The sequence below is a fragment of the Anastrepha ludens genome, chromosome 2 (assembly GCF_028408465.1).
Source record: "Anastrepha ludens isolate Willacy chromosome 2, idAnaLude1.1, whole genome shotgun sequence".
NCBI classification, from domain to species: domain Eukaryota; kingdom Metazoa; phylum Arthropoda; class Insecta; order Diptera; family Tephritidae; genus Anastrepha; species Anastrepha ludens.
Window position 1 is genome coordinate 158,655,851 of NC_071498.1, and position 18,061 is coordinate 158,673,911.

The window sequence follows — 18,061 nt, forward strand, 5'->3', positions numbered from 1 at the left end:
ACTGGAGAATATCTACAGATTTGCCAAAGAATCTGGATAGTTCTCACTAACTATATCTATCTCTGTCTCTAATCTTTACTATCTCTTTCTCTGATACTTTTCTCCTTCCCTCCTTGACTATCTACCGCCTATCCAGAAGCTTTAAATATAATGGGTTTTTTAGCCTGAGTGTTTTAGGAGCCATCAAGTCTCCTGGTGCTCCTTGGCTCGACCTTTTCAAATTTCATTTTAATTTCAGTCCACGAGATCCGAGAGAGACAAGTCTGCCGAATAGGGGGGACGTGAAACGAGTTGGAACCATATTTCTAACTGCTGAGGTTCGTTGTCGTGATGAAAAAGAAACTAATTTAAACGAAAGCCAAACACAAAGATATATACCGATCTGGCTAAAACTTGGTGTGTGTTCTTTCAAGAGTTGCTACTAACTAAACATAACCTCGATAAGTCGTAGGAGTGCCAGCTCTCTGATTTTGCACGGACGTTTCAAATGACCCTCGTAAACAGGATTAACTAAATAAAAAAGTATTTTTGAGACAAGACCTCTTTAATTATCTGAAAATAGTAGCCTTCGGCTAAAAACAGCGGCTACGTTGGTTGAGCCATGGCGCCGGTTAGCATGAGAAAAAAACATCTGGTGCGCTTTGTTGAACTCGGCCAAAATTGCGTAAGCAGTTATCGCGCCAATTAAGAAGAAGAAGAAGTAGGTAGGTAGGTATGTAGAAGTGGCAGTCCGTCTCTAAACCAATTCACTTAGACCGTTGTCGATCAATTGTGATACTACAGCAGCAGTTTATCTGCTACTCCTCTTTAAACCATTTTTTTTAAGTAAACACCCATTCACCTGAGCAACACTTATATCACTAAGGACGTCAGTATCACTCAAGAGCGATGAGCCAAAGTATCCGCATGCCGCGCGGGACAGCAATAGAGAAAATGTCTGACTTTTCTTTCTTCTAAATGCCGAATATATATTGGACAGGTCGGAGTCGATTCTAGATAAGTAGGAGTTTAACTTGCTACAATATCTAGTCCGTAATTGAGCCGAAGTTACGCTTGTGTGGCGGTTGGACTCCGATAACGGCATTCGTGAGTCGGTAGTTTAGAAAGGTGGTAAGAGACTTCCGATGAATTTCGTTTTATGTCTGTCTGCACTCTGTCTGATCCAGTAGTTGTAGTCGTCAGTGTAGTTGCCTGGATCTTGTCAGTGTAGTCGAAAAGATGTCTTCTTTCTCGCCTGGGAGGTGGCTCAGGCACTAGAAAATGTCTGCAGGGTTGATTCCTGCGGTAACATCCAAGCATTTTACTGTGCTCGTTGGTCGTGAGCATGGAACCCTCATAGTAAACGTGTTGCAGGGAAGACATCAGAAGGTATCCCGTGGCTCTCCTGTATTTTTGCAGGCCTGGCGCTTTGTTCACAGTCCAATGCCGCCAATAACATTTCTTTGTCTTTACCCAAAATACTGCCGGCTAGCGTTTTGGACCTTAGTGAAAATTTCGATTTTATGCGCCGGGAAGGAGAGTAAACTGTCTAAGTTGACATTTTGACAATTTTGGGGTTGGTAATGGCCGGCATTGGCCGAATTTTACCTTTAACTGCCGTTTGACCTTCTATTTCCAGGTGGCAAAGAGGGTCGCCTTGGATATAGTGGGGGAAAGCTGGAGATTCCTCGTAGTGAAAAAGCGAGAGGGGCTGGCGAGATAAACGTTCACCTTGGAAGGCAAATCATCAATGTTAGACCGGTCACATTTTCATGGCAGCCGGTTCTAAGTATCGAAATGGCTCAGGGTTTGTCCCGAACAAAGGTTGGCGCCCCAGTAAACTAGGCCTGTCTAGTGCGCTCAACCTCAGATAGTTTCTCGTAGGGCTTTCTTGAATTGTCCGAAAAGTAACTTCTGTGTTAACAAGTTTAATAACACCTTGTCGGCTGAACGAAGGCCTGGAAGTGGAAGGAAAAAAGGATTTGTATCGCAGTCAAAAAGAAAAGAAGTGGTGTCATTATTTCTAAAAAAAAACTTGCGTCTCACTACGAGATACGGCAAAGCAGGTTCATATTATATGTCGAAAGGTTACGTCCAAAAGTGCGCAAAAGTTAAGGTTTACGATCATAAAAAAAAATTGTGGCACCTAATCGAAATGATAAACAAAATAAGAGTGCTAAAACACGTGAGCAAAACTTATGCAGTCAAGACATCGCTAAATGTGGCTCTGTGGTTATGGACGATGAAACATACGTCAAATCAGGCTTTCAGCAGGTCCAGGACGCTGAGTTTTAAACTGCAAGTGCGAGAGGAGGAGTCCTAGGTGCCTTTAAGCTAAAATTATTGGATAAATGCCCTTCAAAAATATTTGGCTTGCCCAGCCATCTGCCAGTGTGTGTGCCAGAAAAGCAAAACGATCATTACCACGGGTACTATAAATTAAGAAATTTATACGAAGGAGTGTTTGTAAAAGCGTTTGCTGTCATTCATAAGACAACATAAAGGCGCAGTTCTATTCTGGTTCGATTATGGCCGCCTTGCTATGAGCTGGTATAAAAATCACCAGGTAAATATTGTTCAAAAGGCACTGAAAAATAAGTTACGATACTAAAAAATGTTGTCTAGGGACCTTTAAATTAGGGGACACCGACTTAACTCTATCTGGGGACATGAAATATTTGGGAGTAGTCCTTGATAAAACTTTTACCTAGAAAAATCACTTATCGTACCGCCTTGAGAGCAATATACGCCAACGACCTATGCCTCTCTGGTATGGTGGCCAAAAGTAGACCAAACTAAGACTCAGATAACACTTAACAAGGTATACAGAATAGCCTGTCCGAGCGTAACGGGAGCATTGCAAACCTGCCCCACAGCGCCTTTAGAAATGATCACTGGATTCATTCCACTCTACCTTGTAGCCCGACCTGGCAGGCAGTCAGTGCAGCTCTAAAGGTTCCTAATCTACTCCACCTCAAAGAAGACAATCAAGAAAGAAAACTAGAATTCTCCAAGAAATTGAAAGTGGTCATTAGTGGCCGCTCAGCGTGGAGCAATAATGGGCACACAGGTATGGTATACTGATGACTCAAACATGGAAGACCGTAGCGCCGGGGCTGGAATTGTCGAGCCACATTTCAAAATAGCAATTGCAATGGGAAAAACCACTTCCATTTATCAGACGGAGGTCCACGCCTTAGAGCTGTGTGCCAGAGAATGTCTACGGAGAGGTAGGCGCGGTGTCAATACTAACATTCTCTCTGACAGTCAAACAGCTCTAAAATCGCTGGATAGCTTCTCATTCCAACCGAGGTTGGTCTGAGAATGTATTAAAACCATCAACACTCCAGCATCAATAAATTCTTTTACCTTGATGTGGGTTCTGGGACATGAGGGGCACGAAGCGAACGAAATTGCGGACACTTTAGCGAAAAAGGGGGCAAACACTCCCTTCATAGGTTCTGAACCTTTCTGCGGGCTAAATAACAGCTTCAAAACTGCCTTTTTGCGTGAGCAGGAACAACGAGGCCTTATCGACTACTGGAGAGCCCAATCGGGCATGCGGCAGTCGAAAAGACTCATAGATCCAGCGGATAAAGGCAGAAGCAATCCTTAACCTAAGCAGAAAGGACATACAACTTTACACTGAACTACTAAGAGGACACCGTAAACTTAGTTACCACATGAAAAAGATAGGTGCGATAGAAAACGATTTCTGTAGACTCTGCAAGGTGCTCAGGAAACAGCAGAACATATTCTATGCGACTGCCCAGCAGTGGCATGACGCAGACTAAATTACCTGGGAAATGGGGCTATAGATTCAAAGCTCCTGGTAGAAATGAAGCCTACAGAAGTTTTAAGATTTATTGACAGCCTAAAACTGTTTGAATGGGCTACATGGCTGCACAATAGATCTCTTCAGGTCGCAGTGCACAAACAGCCAATCAATAATAATAGTAATAGGACTATGAATAAGTTCGTGCGGTTTTTTCGAAATTTGAAACTTTATTGACGTAAAATGGTTACAAATTTAATATTCAAAATATTGTCCATCGCTTACTACTACTTTTTCCCATCTTTCTGGCAATTCACGGATTCCCTTTGTGAAAAATTCGGTCGGTTTTGCCGCAATCCACGAATCGATCCATTTTTTGACTTCATCGTAATTACGGAAGTGCTGGTCAGCCAGGCCATGTTGCATCGATCGGAAGAGATAGTAATCGGATGGCGCAAGGTCTGGACTATACAGCGGGTGGGGTAGGACATCCCATTTGAGCGTTTCTAAGTATGTTTTGACCACTTGTGCAACATGTGGCCGAGCATTGTCATGTTGCAAAATAACTTTGTCGTGTCTATCGGCGTATTGCGGCCGTTTTTCTCGCAGTGCTCGGCTCAAACGCATCAATTATCGTCGGTAGACATCCCCCGTAATCGTTTCATTCGGTTTCAGTAGCTCATAATACACAACACCCAGCTGGTCCCACCAGATACACAGCATAACCTTCAGGCCATGAATATTCTGCGCCGACGTCGATGTTGAAGCATGGCCAGGGTATCCATACGTTGCCCGACGTTTTGGATTGTCGTAATGGACCCACTTTTCATCGCCAGTCACAATTCGATGCAAAAAACCCTTTCTTTTGTGCCGTTGAAGCAGTTGTTCGCATGCCATAAAACGGCGTTCAACGTCTCTTGGCTTCAATTCATACGGCACCCAATGGCCTACCTTTCGGATCATTCCCATGGCTTTTAAACGTTTGGAAATGGTTGATTGATCAACTCTTAAAGTTTTTGCAACCTCTTCTTGCGTTTGAGCCGGATCTTGTTCGAGCAATTCCTCCAATTCGGTATCCATGAACTTTGGCGGCGCACCCTCGCGTTCTTCGTCTTCCAAGCCAAAATCACCACTTTTAAAGCGTGCAAACCACTTCTGGCACGTTCGCTCAGATAGAGCATGCTCACCATAAACTTCCACCAAGATACGATGACTTTCGGCTGCTTTTTTCTTCATATTAAAATAATGAAGAAGAATTCCCCGCAAAAACACATTATTTGGCACGAAATTCGACATTTTCAAGTGTGGTAAAAATATTGTTGTTTACGCTTCAAATAAAAAACTTATACTGACGTTTGTGCCTTACGACAGTAGCTCTCCAATTAATGTTTGGAAATGTGGATCGATGGAATAATAATCAAGTTACGCCATCTGTTGTAAAACCGCACGAACTTATAAATAGACCTATTAATAAAAAATGTTGTGGATTTGTTATAAGGGGGAAAAGCGTAGCACCGTCAAGGAAAACATATAAAATAATCAACGGGGTTTTCTAGCAACTTTCAACCTGCACTTTATTATATTGTACTAAAATTTAATCTGCTGAAATTCTACTTAAAAACCATAAAATTGGGACTTGAAGCTCGTAGAATTTTTTCTAATTTTTTAATAAAATTTGAAATCTAGCTTTATATGGATTTTGTAAAACAAAGTGTACCTCACTTTTATAAAAATAATCACCTTTTAAAAAAAGCGAAAGAAAATAGTCAAATTTAGCCATCTGTATAATTCAACTGATTTCATATACATAGTTTTCAAGAAATATTTCACTTAAATTCGCTTACATTTGTTTGCTAGTGTAGTAATTCAAGTATTATCTTACCAAGCAAAAATTCGCACACATTCACACCCACATACTCGTACTCGTACATACATACACATATGTAGTTGTGCATTCAGCAGAGTATGTGGGACTCTGCTTACTTGCACTTTACATGTTGCTAGAAAGGCAAGATAAGTGTTTGCTAAGCCAGATTAAGCGCTTGGCAGTTTGTTCGTGACACACAAACTTAATTTCCCAGCAGTTAAATGCAGTTTCTACGCTTAATGCCAGCTAACTGTGTCTGTTAGAAAACAAATACAAGTGAAATGCTTGAAAGCGTCAGGTAACATTTTGAAGGACATTTGAAGTTCTCTGTTTAAGTTTCTATGCAAATACGAAGAGGACTTGGTATCTAATGGACTGCATAGTAGAGTCTCTTACAAGAACTGCAAGGATTCAAGTCGTAGTAGGGTCATGTATACAGTGGCGCAAAATCAATCATCTAAATTTGTTTTCGAATAACTTTTACACTTTTTTGGGAAATTTTCTTTATTACAAAAAAAGAAACTTTGCGTGATTGAAACCTTTTTTTTTACCTTCATGCACTCCATTGCTTGTCTGTTGTCTCTTTTGCAAAAGGATTCAAGTCATGGTAGAGTCTTGCACAAAATGAATCATCTAATATGGAATAAATAAAAAAATTAATAACTAAAATAGCTAAAAACTTAAAATAATAAAATAAAAGAAATAATTATATGACACCAAAAAATCGTCAAAAGGTAGTCAATTGTCAAAGAGACAAATTAAGGCGATTATACACGAAGAAACCGAAAATAGGCTCTATGCTACTGAAATACAAAGAAAACTCAACCTGCCAGTGTTCAAAAATTATGTGCCCCTTATTTTATGATCGACAGCTTACATTAAATGTGAGAAACTGCTCTGCGAACTCTCGCTTAAACTACAACAAATAACGGCACAGCTAGAATTTGTTCGCAGACACATACAATGGACAACTGGAACACAGCTGGCTTCTCCGATGTGACTGCTCGGGTTGTTATTGGTGTGAAAGTAATACTTCAATTGACACTGAGAGTATTAATGTTCGGTTGACGAAAATAAACTTTGGAGGTGGGATCGTTATGCTGAAAGCGGCGTACTCTTTAATTGGAAAGTCTCAAATTAACTTTGTTGCTTCACAAATGAACTCAAACATTTACAACGAAATGCTAAAATGTACTTTTATCGGCAGAAAAAATAGACGCTGACTGCGTCTCCCAGCAGAACAGCGCAACAATTCGTGTCTCAAGAACATCGTTGGAGTGGTTGAGGGAGCACCAGATCTTTGTTCTGTGATGGCCATGATGCACTAGGGATTTTAATAGCATGGGAAATTTGTGGAACACAATTTTTTGTGGGGCGTAAGAATTCACACTTTCCGTACGGTGAGCTCAAATTCAATGAGCTCAAATTGAAAGTAAAAGAGAGATTTGGGCTGAAATTGGTCCGAAAATACTTTAGAAACAGGGTTATGCCAAATGTTGCCACTAAATAATAAGTGCAATAAGCCGATAATTAAACACTGACAAACTGAAGATTTAGTGTGAATGAAACCCTTATTTCATCTACCACTAAAAAATTAGTGGTAGTGCAAAATGTCCAACCCTTTTCAAAATTAACTAAATTCGATATCAAAAAGAATATTTAAACTGATTCGAAAAATTCGATAATCAATAAACTATTAAGGGCTACTTTTTCAACCAGCCCTTGATTTTATAGGCCACCTTATCATGACGACAGAAAATAATCAAAGGGCACTTTAAAGTGAGGAACAATTTAATGTCTCGGTTAGTGGTGTTAGGGCTAGTCAGAATTAAAAAAAAATGAAGTTTAATTTAAATTCAATTTTATTCATGTATTAATATTATAAATTGCTTAAACAGAGTTATACATTTAAAGGAATGTGAGCCACTTTATAACAGAAACAAAAATGCAGACCAGCACTTGAAAAAATGGCATTGTCTCTAAATCCCTATTATAACGCTTACAAGAGAAAGCGAAAAAAGCACAGTTGAAGCTCAAGAAATCTGTCGGAAAGATGCTTAAAGGAATCGTAACGAAGCAATGAACCAATGCTGATGAAAAATATTTTTTTCTTAATTTTGCAAGTCTTACTAAATGGAATCTGATAGACAAAGGTGTAGCCCGAATTGTTTTATAGAAAGTGTGGCAGTTTATTCCTCCTAAGAAAGAAAAATCTAAATACTTAATTACGGTGTAGTCACTTGCATATATAAAAAAAACTACAAGCGGTAAGCGACGGCTGTAGCACGAAGACGACTTAAAATCAAAATCGCAAAAGCAAAGGCAATGGACATCAATACCTCCGAAATCCAAACTCTCTAGATTGCTGGGACTCAGTTAAAAGAAGTGGATGCATTTTATTACTTCGAGATTATTATTTTAAAGCCTGGTGAGTCAGCAGCGGACATATGCACCCAAATATCTAAGATAAGGTATGGAGAGCGACTCACATTTGCAGACGTACGAAGCTAAGGATAGTCGACGGAGACGTGAAGACAGTCGTCGTCTTATATGGGTGGTAAACATGGAATATAACAGCGTAAGCCCTACAAATGCGGCAATCTTTCCTTAACTGTTGTCTTCGTAAGATTATGCGAATGTTCTGGTAAGACCTTAAAAGCAATGTTGACCTTTGGGATGCGATATAGCAAGCATCTATCCACATATGTGGTGTAGGTGGAATTGTATCGGGCATACGTTGCGGGATAAGATGGCATCACAGGAGCGCTAGATTGAAGCCCTCAAAGAAGTCAAAGATGTGCGAGACCAGCCAATACGTGGAGGCGACATGTAAAAGCAGATGTGATAAAAACAGGCCGTTACTGAGGCCAAATTAATTTCTTAGCGTTAAATAAACCAAATTATAATAATGCTCATCCAGGAACTGCGGGAAAATATATATGTATATTAGGCCGGGTCGATTTGTGGGGAGGCAAAAAAATCGCCCATTGCTCTATGAAAATCATATTCTAGGGATCAAAATAAGAAACTTTGCCGAAGGAACCATACCTCTAAAACGAATTCTGATGTCCCCCAATTTGGGTCGAACTTTTTAGTTTCTTTTCTCATGTAAAGGCCAAAAATGGTGATATTTTAAAATGATTGAATGGGGAACCCCCGAGGGGAGTTCCAGGGGGTGTGCCACTGGAATGGGTGGATCGGCCGTCCAAAGTTAGTGGGGGTCGGTCATACATTTGGACTCGATTGGAGCACTCTAAATGGGTCAAAGTGGGATTTTTCGTTCGACCCAAATTGGGGGACATCAGAATTCGTTTTAGAGGTATGGTTCCTTCGGCAAAGTTTCTTATTTTGATCCCTAGAATACGATTTTCACAGAGCAATGGGCGATTTTTTTGCCTCCCCACAAAATACACAAAAAGTTCGACCCAAATTGGGGGACATCAGAATTCGTTTTAGAGGTATGGTTCCTTCGGCAAAGTTTCTTATTTTGATCCCTAGAATACGATTTTCATAGAGCAATGAGCGATTTTTAAATCGACCCGCCCTAATGTATATATATACAATATATATAAATTCGAATTGATGTTGCTTTGGTATATTCGGAAAAATTTTTGTTCGACCAATAAAATGGCTAGATTCTGATATTCTGGATAACATCAAGTTTGATATGCAAATTAAAGTTTCACCAGGGAATTTAGAACCATTGATTAGTAGAAAATATTTTCACATGAAATCAACGACAGTGGATTCCGAAAAGAGATCCGGATGATCTGAATGAGATTTTTCAATGAGGAATCTTAGCGCTAGATGACGGGCAAGGCATACGAATGTCATTAAAATTTTAAATAAAAATAATTGACGCCCATAAAAGATATTTACGTCGTTCATTATTTACTTTTTAGTATTTTACACTATCGAAAACTATGGGTTATTGTTATTGTAAATGCATAAACATATCCCATAAGTGTTTAGTGAATGCTACTAAATCTAGGACTAGGAAACCTTTTTATTGAATCAGAAATATACCACCTTTATCGAAAAGTTCACGGAAAAACAGTCCAGTGACGCTCTAAGTGAACCAATTTGAGTTCGCTTTTTTGTTTTTGTGAGGTCTGTGATTAACATTCTTACCAAAATTGTATCGCTATTGCTTGACATTTGTAAAAGTTACGCCCTTCTTGAGTAAATCTTACTCTGCCTGTGTTTTCTTTATTTTACAGTTTTAAAATGGATTTAAATTTGCTGCAAAGAGTTTGAATTAAATTTTGTTTTAAAAATGGATTCAATGGTGCGAAAATCGTAGAAATATGGGAATGGCATCTACAATGGTATAAACGCAGGGGAAGCCAAGAGGATCCTGGCGACGCTGCGCGCATGACGAAATAACTCGCAGCGATCTCACCTGGACCTAATTGAGGCAAATTGCAAGCGCTAGAAATATGTAGAAATCATTATCTTTAGCACTATGCGCCACATAATCTGCGCTTAAAGAAATAATAATAATAATAATAACAATAATAAACGCTTCAGAAGAGAGTCCATCGAGAATGACGAATGTAGTGGTAGGTCGTCGGCATCGAAAACTGATGAAAACATCACTAAAGTGACAGAAAAGTTTATCAATAAACGCAAACTAGACATCAGAAAGCTTGAAAAGAGGCAGAGGACTTGAACATTTGTTATGGATCTCTTAGGTCATTGTATTGAATGATTTGCGTTTGACCCAAAAACCTGAGTTTCATGCTAATAGGGTCGCGTTGGTATCGCTAATGACATGATTTCCAATGCTGAATCCGAACCAACATTCTTCAAACGCATCATTAATGGCGACGAGACGTGGGTTTATGAGTACGATCAATCCAGATATTGGGCGAGTGAGTGGAGAGCTCCGAATGAACCAAAACCAAAAAAAAACCATGTCAAAGAGTCAGTCGAAAAGAAACCGATGCTCACGTTTTTTATGGATTTCAACGACATTGTACAGCACGAATTTTCGGCAGAAGGTCAGACTGTTAAAAAGGACTAACATTTGGGCGTTATGAGATGTTTATGTGAAGCGATTGGCCAAAGCAGAAAGGACTTGTGGAAAAATAACTCGGGAAATTTTGGTGCAATGATGCTACCGTCGCACAGCGCCACCATTAGCCGTGAAGTTTTGAGCAAGAACGACATGAGTGCCTTACAGCAGCCATCGAATTCACCTGATAGGCTCCTTGCAACTTTTTTCTCTTTGATCGAGTAAAAAAATCTCACGGGGAACGCGTTTTAAGAGGCGAAAGAAAGTAATGGAAAAATGGAAGACGACTCTGATGGCTACAGCGAAAATAGAGTTCCAGAAATGTTTCGAGAGCTGGGTTAAACGCTGGCATAACTGCTTGGCTGTGGATGGGGACTACTTTGAAGGCGACAATATCGCTTTTGAGGAAGAAATTTGTATTTCGAATTTTCTGAATATATTTCGGGAACGTTTTGATCCAGGTGGCATTTTCGTAATAGATATTCACATACAATACAGAGCTATGTATGCATGTATAATACTTGATTTTTCGTATAAAAAAAAAACGAGAAAAAAAACTCATTTAAATATTGAAAAAAAAATCCCTTGTGTCACGAAACCTCAAGCTCTGCAAAATATTTAATTTGAACATAAACATATTTACAGCGATTTTCCAGGTAGATTTATGGGTATAAGTATGATATTAAGGATGTTTGAACGCACAAGCCACTCATGATGTTTTTTTTATTGCAAGCATTTTGGGAAAATTTCAACAAGCACGCCGTTTTATGCTCTCTTGGGAATCACTTTAAAAACAAAACACGTTTCATAATGCTTCACAATCAAGAGATATGTGCTTTTTGTTGTTTTTTTTCATCCGAAAACAATGAAGTAAAACAAAAGCGGCAAAATACTCACACACACACACATACACACAAATGGTACAAAACCCACAAGAGCACAGAGTTAACGAAAAAGTTGCCACGTAACCAATTCCCAAAATTGCAATAAAAACAAATTGTGCTGCTTAAGGAGATAAGTAAACACCGAGTACAGTAAAGAGGTGAGTTCCGCTTTCTTGTACGCCACGGCGGATGGGTAACACAAATCTGCACAAATGAAAAAGAAAATTAAAAAAAAAAATGATTTCCTTTTCTTAGTTTTCGTTTTTGTGCAAGCACCTCAATCGATTTATGGTTATTTAACACACAGTGGCACAGTTTTCAATTACTTTACCTTACTTTTTTTTAGATATTTTCATGTTTAAGCAAAGTTTTTCACAAACACAACCAAAATTATTTTGAGAAAAATAATTCAGCACAAAAAAAAAATAGTCGCACAAAAGTAGCATATCAGTGCAGCAGATACTAATCGTTGCACTGTTATGACCTCAACGGACAACACGTTTTTAGCACACAAGCAAACATGTACACACAAACGCACACACAATCGAGAACGGACAAACAAACGCGTTTATTAACGGAGCGTCCGTCCCTCACCGCAAATGAAGCAAGTAACGAAACATCCATCAAGAATATCAAGGCTAACGGTGTGGTATATATTACACATGTGTGTGTGTGTGTTTGTGCACGTAGTTTATCGTTTTCCATGCATACACACACACACGCACATGTCTTCTAACTGCGCTCACTTAGCATACTCTCTCGCTCTGCCTTCTACCCACTCAACGAGTTCCACTAGTGCAATGCAACTGGGTGGCGGGTGTGGAACGTGGGTTGCTTGCTAGTTTGCTGGCATGTGTGTGTGTGTGTGTGTGTGCGTAGGCATTTGTATTGGTGTACAATGTTATGTCGTGCCAGCCGCTTTGTCTCGTGGTTTATTCTGCCTCAGTTGGGTGGGTGGTAGACTTTGCAGTTTTCTCGCAGCGAATTCTCCTTTTTTCCCATGCGTTTATTATTGTTTCTTTTCACGGTTTCATCAAGCACCATTTTGTTTTGTTAACTTTCTCAATTCCACATTTTCTTTATTTCCTCTTCTATTATCTTTGTTACCCTTCACTATTCGCTGCTGTGTTTGCTTGCTTTGTTTGCTCTCGGGTGGTGTTGGCGGAGGTGTTGCTGGAGAGGTGCATTTGCGGTCAATGCTTCTCCTGTCTTTTTTCTCCCCGTGCACTAAATGTATTCACTGTTTTTTTCCGGATTTTAGACAAGTTGATAGTAGAAGGCGTTCAAAGCAACTGAATAGTTTTGTGTGAAATATAAATGCCATTAGTGAATATTTTGACATTGACACCACCAGCAGGCAATTGTAGAGTTTGCGCAGAGCTTGCACGAAATTTGACACTGACAGTTGAGACAGTGGTCGAATGCGAGAAAAGCTGATTTTTTTAGAGAAAATATTAATGCATTTTTAACTAGTAAATGAAAAAAAAATAATTATTAAGTTGTGGGTATACCCACAGTATTCTTTTTTGTTATTCCTTACACTCCTTGAAACAGAGCGCTTCTCTCGTTTATAGAACGAATACTAATCGGGCGGATGATACGCGCCGATTTGAGTGAAACATCCAATAAGAAATTTTCGATCAGAGATACACCACAGGGAGGTAGATTACACCTCGGCTTCTGTGGAGCCTGACTGTCAATAATCTTCTTCAGGAATTTGAAAAAATGCGAGGTGTGAATATTTCATATGCCGATGATAATGCAATAGCAATCTCGGGCAAACACCTTCCAACACTGTGTGATCTTCAACAAAGAGCTCTCAATAGACTATCACTTTGGTGCAAAAGTCGAGGACTAGAAGTAAATCCAGAAAAGACGGAACTGATACTGTTCAGCAGAAAACATAAAATCCCTGCTTTTCAACAAATATGTTTAAGGAGAAAACCCCTTAAGGAAGCAGAAAGCGCTAAATATCTAGGACTCGTATTGGATAGGAAGCTAAATTGGGGGCTCACAGTCGCAGATAGAATACGCAAAGCTACGACGCCGTTATACTCCTGAGAATGGCTCATTGGGTAAAAATGATACACTTGTTGCGCACAGCAGTAATTAGACCAATTCTCTACTACGGTATTGCAATACGGTGGAATGGCATTAAGAAGGACCTGAAGATTAAAAGAGTTGACAGGGCCCAAAGACTTGCATCTGTTCTTATAACCGCTGCAATGCTAACCACACCATCGAGAGCACTACTATATATGCGATATTAAACTTCCTTCCGGTAGACCTGCAGGCAAAGTACATTGCGTGCAGTGCAGCAATAAGGCTAAGCCTCTAAGTAAGTGCCCAACCACAGACAATGGCCACGGTAAAATCCTGGAGGGCACGTTGGCACATTGCCATTATAATGTTCACGACCCTGCTACCCTTGAGGGAAGAGTGGAAACGGAACGTGGTAAGCCAGGGCGAGTCCAGACTGTTCCTGACATCCGTTTCAACACACCGCCAGCTGTTATAGTAAAGCTGCAAAATCAGTTTCTTCAAATTTGTTTACCAACCTTTGAATAGTCGACTCATTAGGATGATTATTTCTATGAAAAAAGTCACGAATTTCGCAATGCTTTGTTCTTAAAGATCGGCCATTTTCTTTATAAGTTTCAGTAATTTTAATGCGTTGTAAATATCCATGGTTAAAATTCCACATTTGTCTACTTGACAAATGTGAAAGATGATCTAAAGCAAAGACCTGGGAAACATTCACTACTGACAGCTAGACGTCACTTTTGAAAGAAGCTTTATTAGCCGACAGAGCCATACACCATTTTCTAGGCTTTAAGTTCAAACTGACGGAATTTTTCACACGATAAAAATAAAAAATTAAAACAATGTACACCCAACTCTTTTTTTACACGGTAGATACGTTCCTTAGAAAAGCGTACAAAAAAAATCGTGTGAAAAAATACATGCGGCAACTTGAACTTTTCATCATTATCGGCTTCTTTATTATCATAAATTCGATCAAATCGTCCTCATCCAAATGGCTTTCTCGCATTAATTCGTCGATGTCAGCTGTTCGCATGTTGTTGAAACCTTCGCCACCAATTGCATCCGATAGATTTATAATTTCTGAGAACACGCGGCTGGTTTTTGTACTACGAAACTTCCACTTTTGATGCATGCTGGGAAATTTTTTTCCCACAAACATTTAAGGTCGATTGATGTCAAAAGTAGCATGTGTAATACAATCCATAATCGTAAACATTCTCCATGCTTCCATAACATTCAAATTTCTTTCTTCTAATATACTGAATCTAAAATATATTTAAACGTTTGCTTGATGTAGTATCATACATTTTAAATGCTGTCATAATAACCTGATCGAGTGGCTGAATCAGCGAGGTGGTGTTAGGCGGCAAAAACAGCAATTGAATATTTGAATGATACAGCTCTGGGTGGCGCAGTATCAACGAGCAAAAAAAATTTGAATTCCAAACCTTTTTGTTCCATATATTCCTGGACTTCAGGGACAAAGCAGTTGTTGAACCAATTTATTGCAAACAGATCAGCCGTCATCCAATGTTTTTTTATTCGTCATCAAATGAACTGGAAGGTGTTTAATGTTCTTACCTCTTAAAGCTTGTGGCTTAAGGCATTTGGTGATTAAGAGAGGCTTTAACATTTTAGCACCAGATGTGTTACTGCAAAACAAAAACGTCACCCGATCTTTGGCCGCTTTAAAACCACCAACTGATTTTTCAGATTTTGCTATGCACGTTCTTTTAGACATTTTCTTTCAGAACAATCCCTCCCTATTTAATTATTTTTCCTAGTTTATCCGGAAAGCTTTTTGCAGCATTTTAGTCTGCTGATGCTACTTCTCCTTTTTGTTTTTACATTGTGAAATACGTGTCTTTTTAGAAAACATGTCAGCCATACCTCACTTGGATTAAATACTAGTTTCTTCGTTGCCTGAAGACTGGTTGATGGTTCGAATTTCTGAAGTTGGTTATGTATTTTAAGTACTTTCTCTATTATAATTTCTTCATCAATAGGTATTTTTTGTTTGCAAATCTTCCACCCAAAACCCCGTGTGTTTTTCCGTTTTATCCAAGATAGGATTTCGACTATACTAAGAAGATGTTTTAGAACTAAGTTCCGATCCAGAAATTATTTATTGTCGAATGGAATTCTCATTTTTTCAAATTGTTCTTACAGTTGCTTCGCTTGAACCAAATGCTTTGCCAACAGATGTGGAACCTTCGCCTCTCTTCAGACAGTCTAAGATTTTTATTTTGGTTCCTAACGACAATGCTTGTCTCTTCGGAATATTTTGTTGTCGATTGATATTTTATTGATAAGGGTACTGTAAAAACTATGCAAAATAATATTGCTCATAGAACTTTTCTAAGCCGAAAAGTTAACACAATATTACCTTTTTTAGTAGTAAAAAGTTATCAACAATATAAATCAAAATAAAAATTTCAGCACCTAATTAAAAAAAAAAAATTAATTTGAACATTAACTTACAGAGCTTTATTGAAATTATTTATTACGTTCTACGAACTGAACACTTTAACACAATACTGACTAACGAAATGCTGTGTGCAAGCTGAAGTACAACTAGATAAAGAAAAAAACGATAATAAAAATCTTCCCCGTAAAGTAAACAGGTCACAGAGAAATCTTCAAGGTGCTATCTGAGCAGTATCCACTGTTTTTGGCACCTAAAGACGACCTGATGCCCACGGTTTCATTTGGAAGGAAATTTGATGTCAGATTTCCACTGCGTGAACAATGGAGCAATCCAGAATGCATGCAGGGAGGTTTGACGGATATTTTCCTTACCGATGGGTCCAAGAATGAAATAGGGTATGGACTCGGATGGTATTTAAACGATATTAATAAGTATAACCATGCTTTGGTGGAAATGGCAACTGTTTTCCAAACAGAAGTTTTTGCCATCCTGAAAGTAGCAGAATGGATAATCGAGAGGAGATGGAGCGGGAAACAGATTGGAGGTTTCAGTGACACAACCCATGGGGTCAGCATAAGACCACCATTGAAATCTTTGAAATCTTTGAGGACCCAATGTGCCTGTTGTGTTTCGAGGAGGTGGATTGCACTGAGCACTTTCTCTGTGAGTGTCCTGCTTATGCTAGAGCAAGGCTACGGGTTTTGGGTTCCGATGTCGTGAGAATGAGTAATATTCGTTCTCTAAAACTGGAAGATATTTACAGATTTGCCAAAGAATCTGGAAAATTCTCAGATGACTAACTACCTCTGTCTCTGTCTCTGTCTCTATCTCTATCTCTATCTCTATCTCTGTCTCTGTCTCTGTCTATTCTTTCCTGTCTCTGTCTCTATCTCTATCTCTGTCTCTATTCTTTCCTATCTCTTTCTCTGATACTCTTCTCCTTCCCTCCTTGACAATCTACCCTCTTTCCAGAGCTTTAAATACAATGGGCTTTTTGAGTGTTTTAGGAGCCACCAAATTTCCCAGGTTCTCCTTGGCTCGACCTTTTCAAATTTTAATTTTTCAATTTCAAACAAACCATGAAATAGACCAAGTCACTAACACATCTATGGGCATAAACCGACCGACGGTTTGTTTACTTACATATGTATACCGGGGCTTACGGCAATCCCCCAATTGTATTTTGTTGCTATATAGATAAGTTTATATAAGACACTGCAAAAATTAGAGCTAAAAAAAATATTTAGGGATTCGTGATAGAACAAAATATTCGCGTAAAAATATGTATTAATTCTTAGCGGCGAGCCGCGTTATTTCAAAATCGTGTAAAAAAATACCGTGTAAGAAAAGAGTTGTGAGTATTTCGATAAAAATTCAAAGGTGACACCTTTTATGCTGTGCAAAAATTCTTATTAATATGAAAATATGTCTCTACTTTTAGTTAAGGGGCCATAAGCAGCAGTTTGAAAATTTTATACCACTTTTCTCCACATTTTGATTTTTTGCATGTTGACAATCTTGTGAACTGAATTACCGAACAAAAAATATTATTTAAACAACGAAAATATAGATTTTACTTTACGCGAAATAACTAATAAGAATAGTCAAGATAAATAACCTTTAAATGGTAATTTTTTTAGAACGCATACCCGCACTAATCATAAATATTAAGTCGTATTAAGTCGCATTAATTGAAAACTTATTGAAACTTACGAAATTTCACAAACAGCAGCGCATCCACAAATGCACACAAAGCTTCTTGCTGCCTTCGATTGCGTTCGCGCGATATCAGCACCCGCTCCAAGAAGTAACCCATCAAACTAATCTCCATCTTTAGAATCGCAGAAATATCGGTTAGCCTGCAGATGCCCAAATGTTCCAAGTCTTTAGCACTGCTAGCAAATTTCAACGAACTTAAATCTGCCATATCTGGATCGTCTTTGCTAAATTTGTCGCTATACTTGCTAAAACGCAGCGAACGCTCTTCCCGCTGTTGTTTGCCGTAAATGTCCCACAAAAGAGAGTTTAGCAGTTGCTTCACCTCGCTGCGCATGACAAAATGTAA

General features: G+C 38.9%; 1 protein-coding gene across 3 annotated transcripts in view; it reads right to left on the reverse strand.

Annotated features, from left to right (window-relative positions):
• Positions 1-12,795, reverse strand: part of LOC128855680 (titin) — a 120,131-nt gene extending 107,336 nt beyond the window's left edge. For all 3 annotated transcript variants that reach the window (XM_054090791.1, XM_054090793.1, XM_054090792.1), the window contains exon 1: positions 12,630-12,795. The gene's annotated coding sequence lies outside the window, so the exon portion shown is untranslated. The remainder of the gene's footprint in view (positions 1-12,629) is intronic.
• Positions 12,796-18,061: the final 5,266 nt, after the last annotated feature.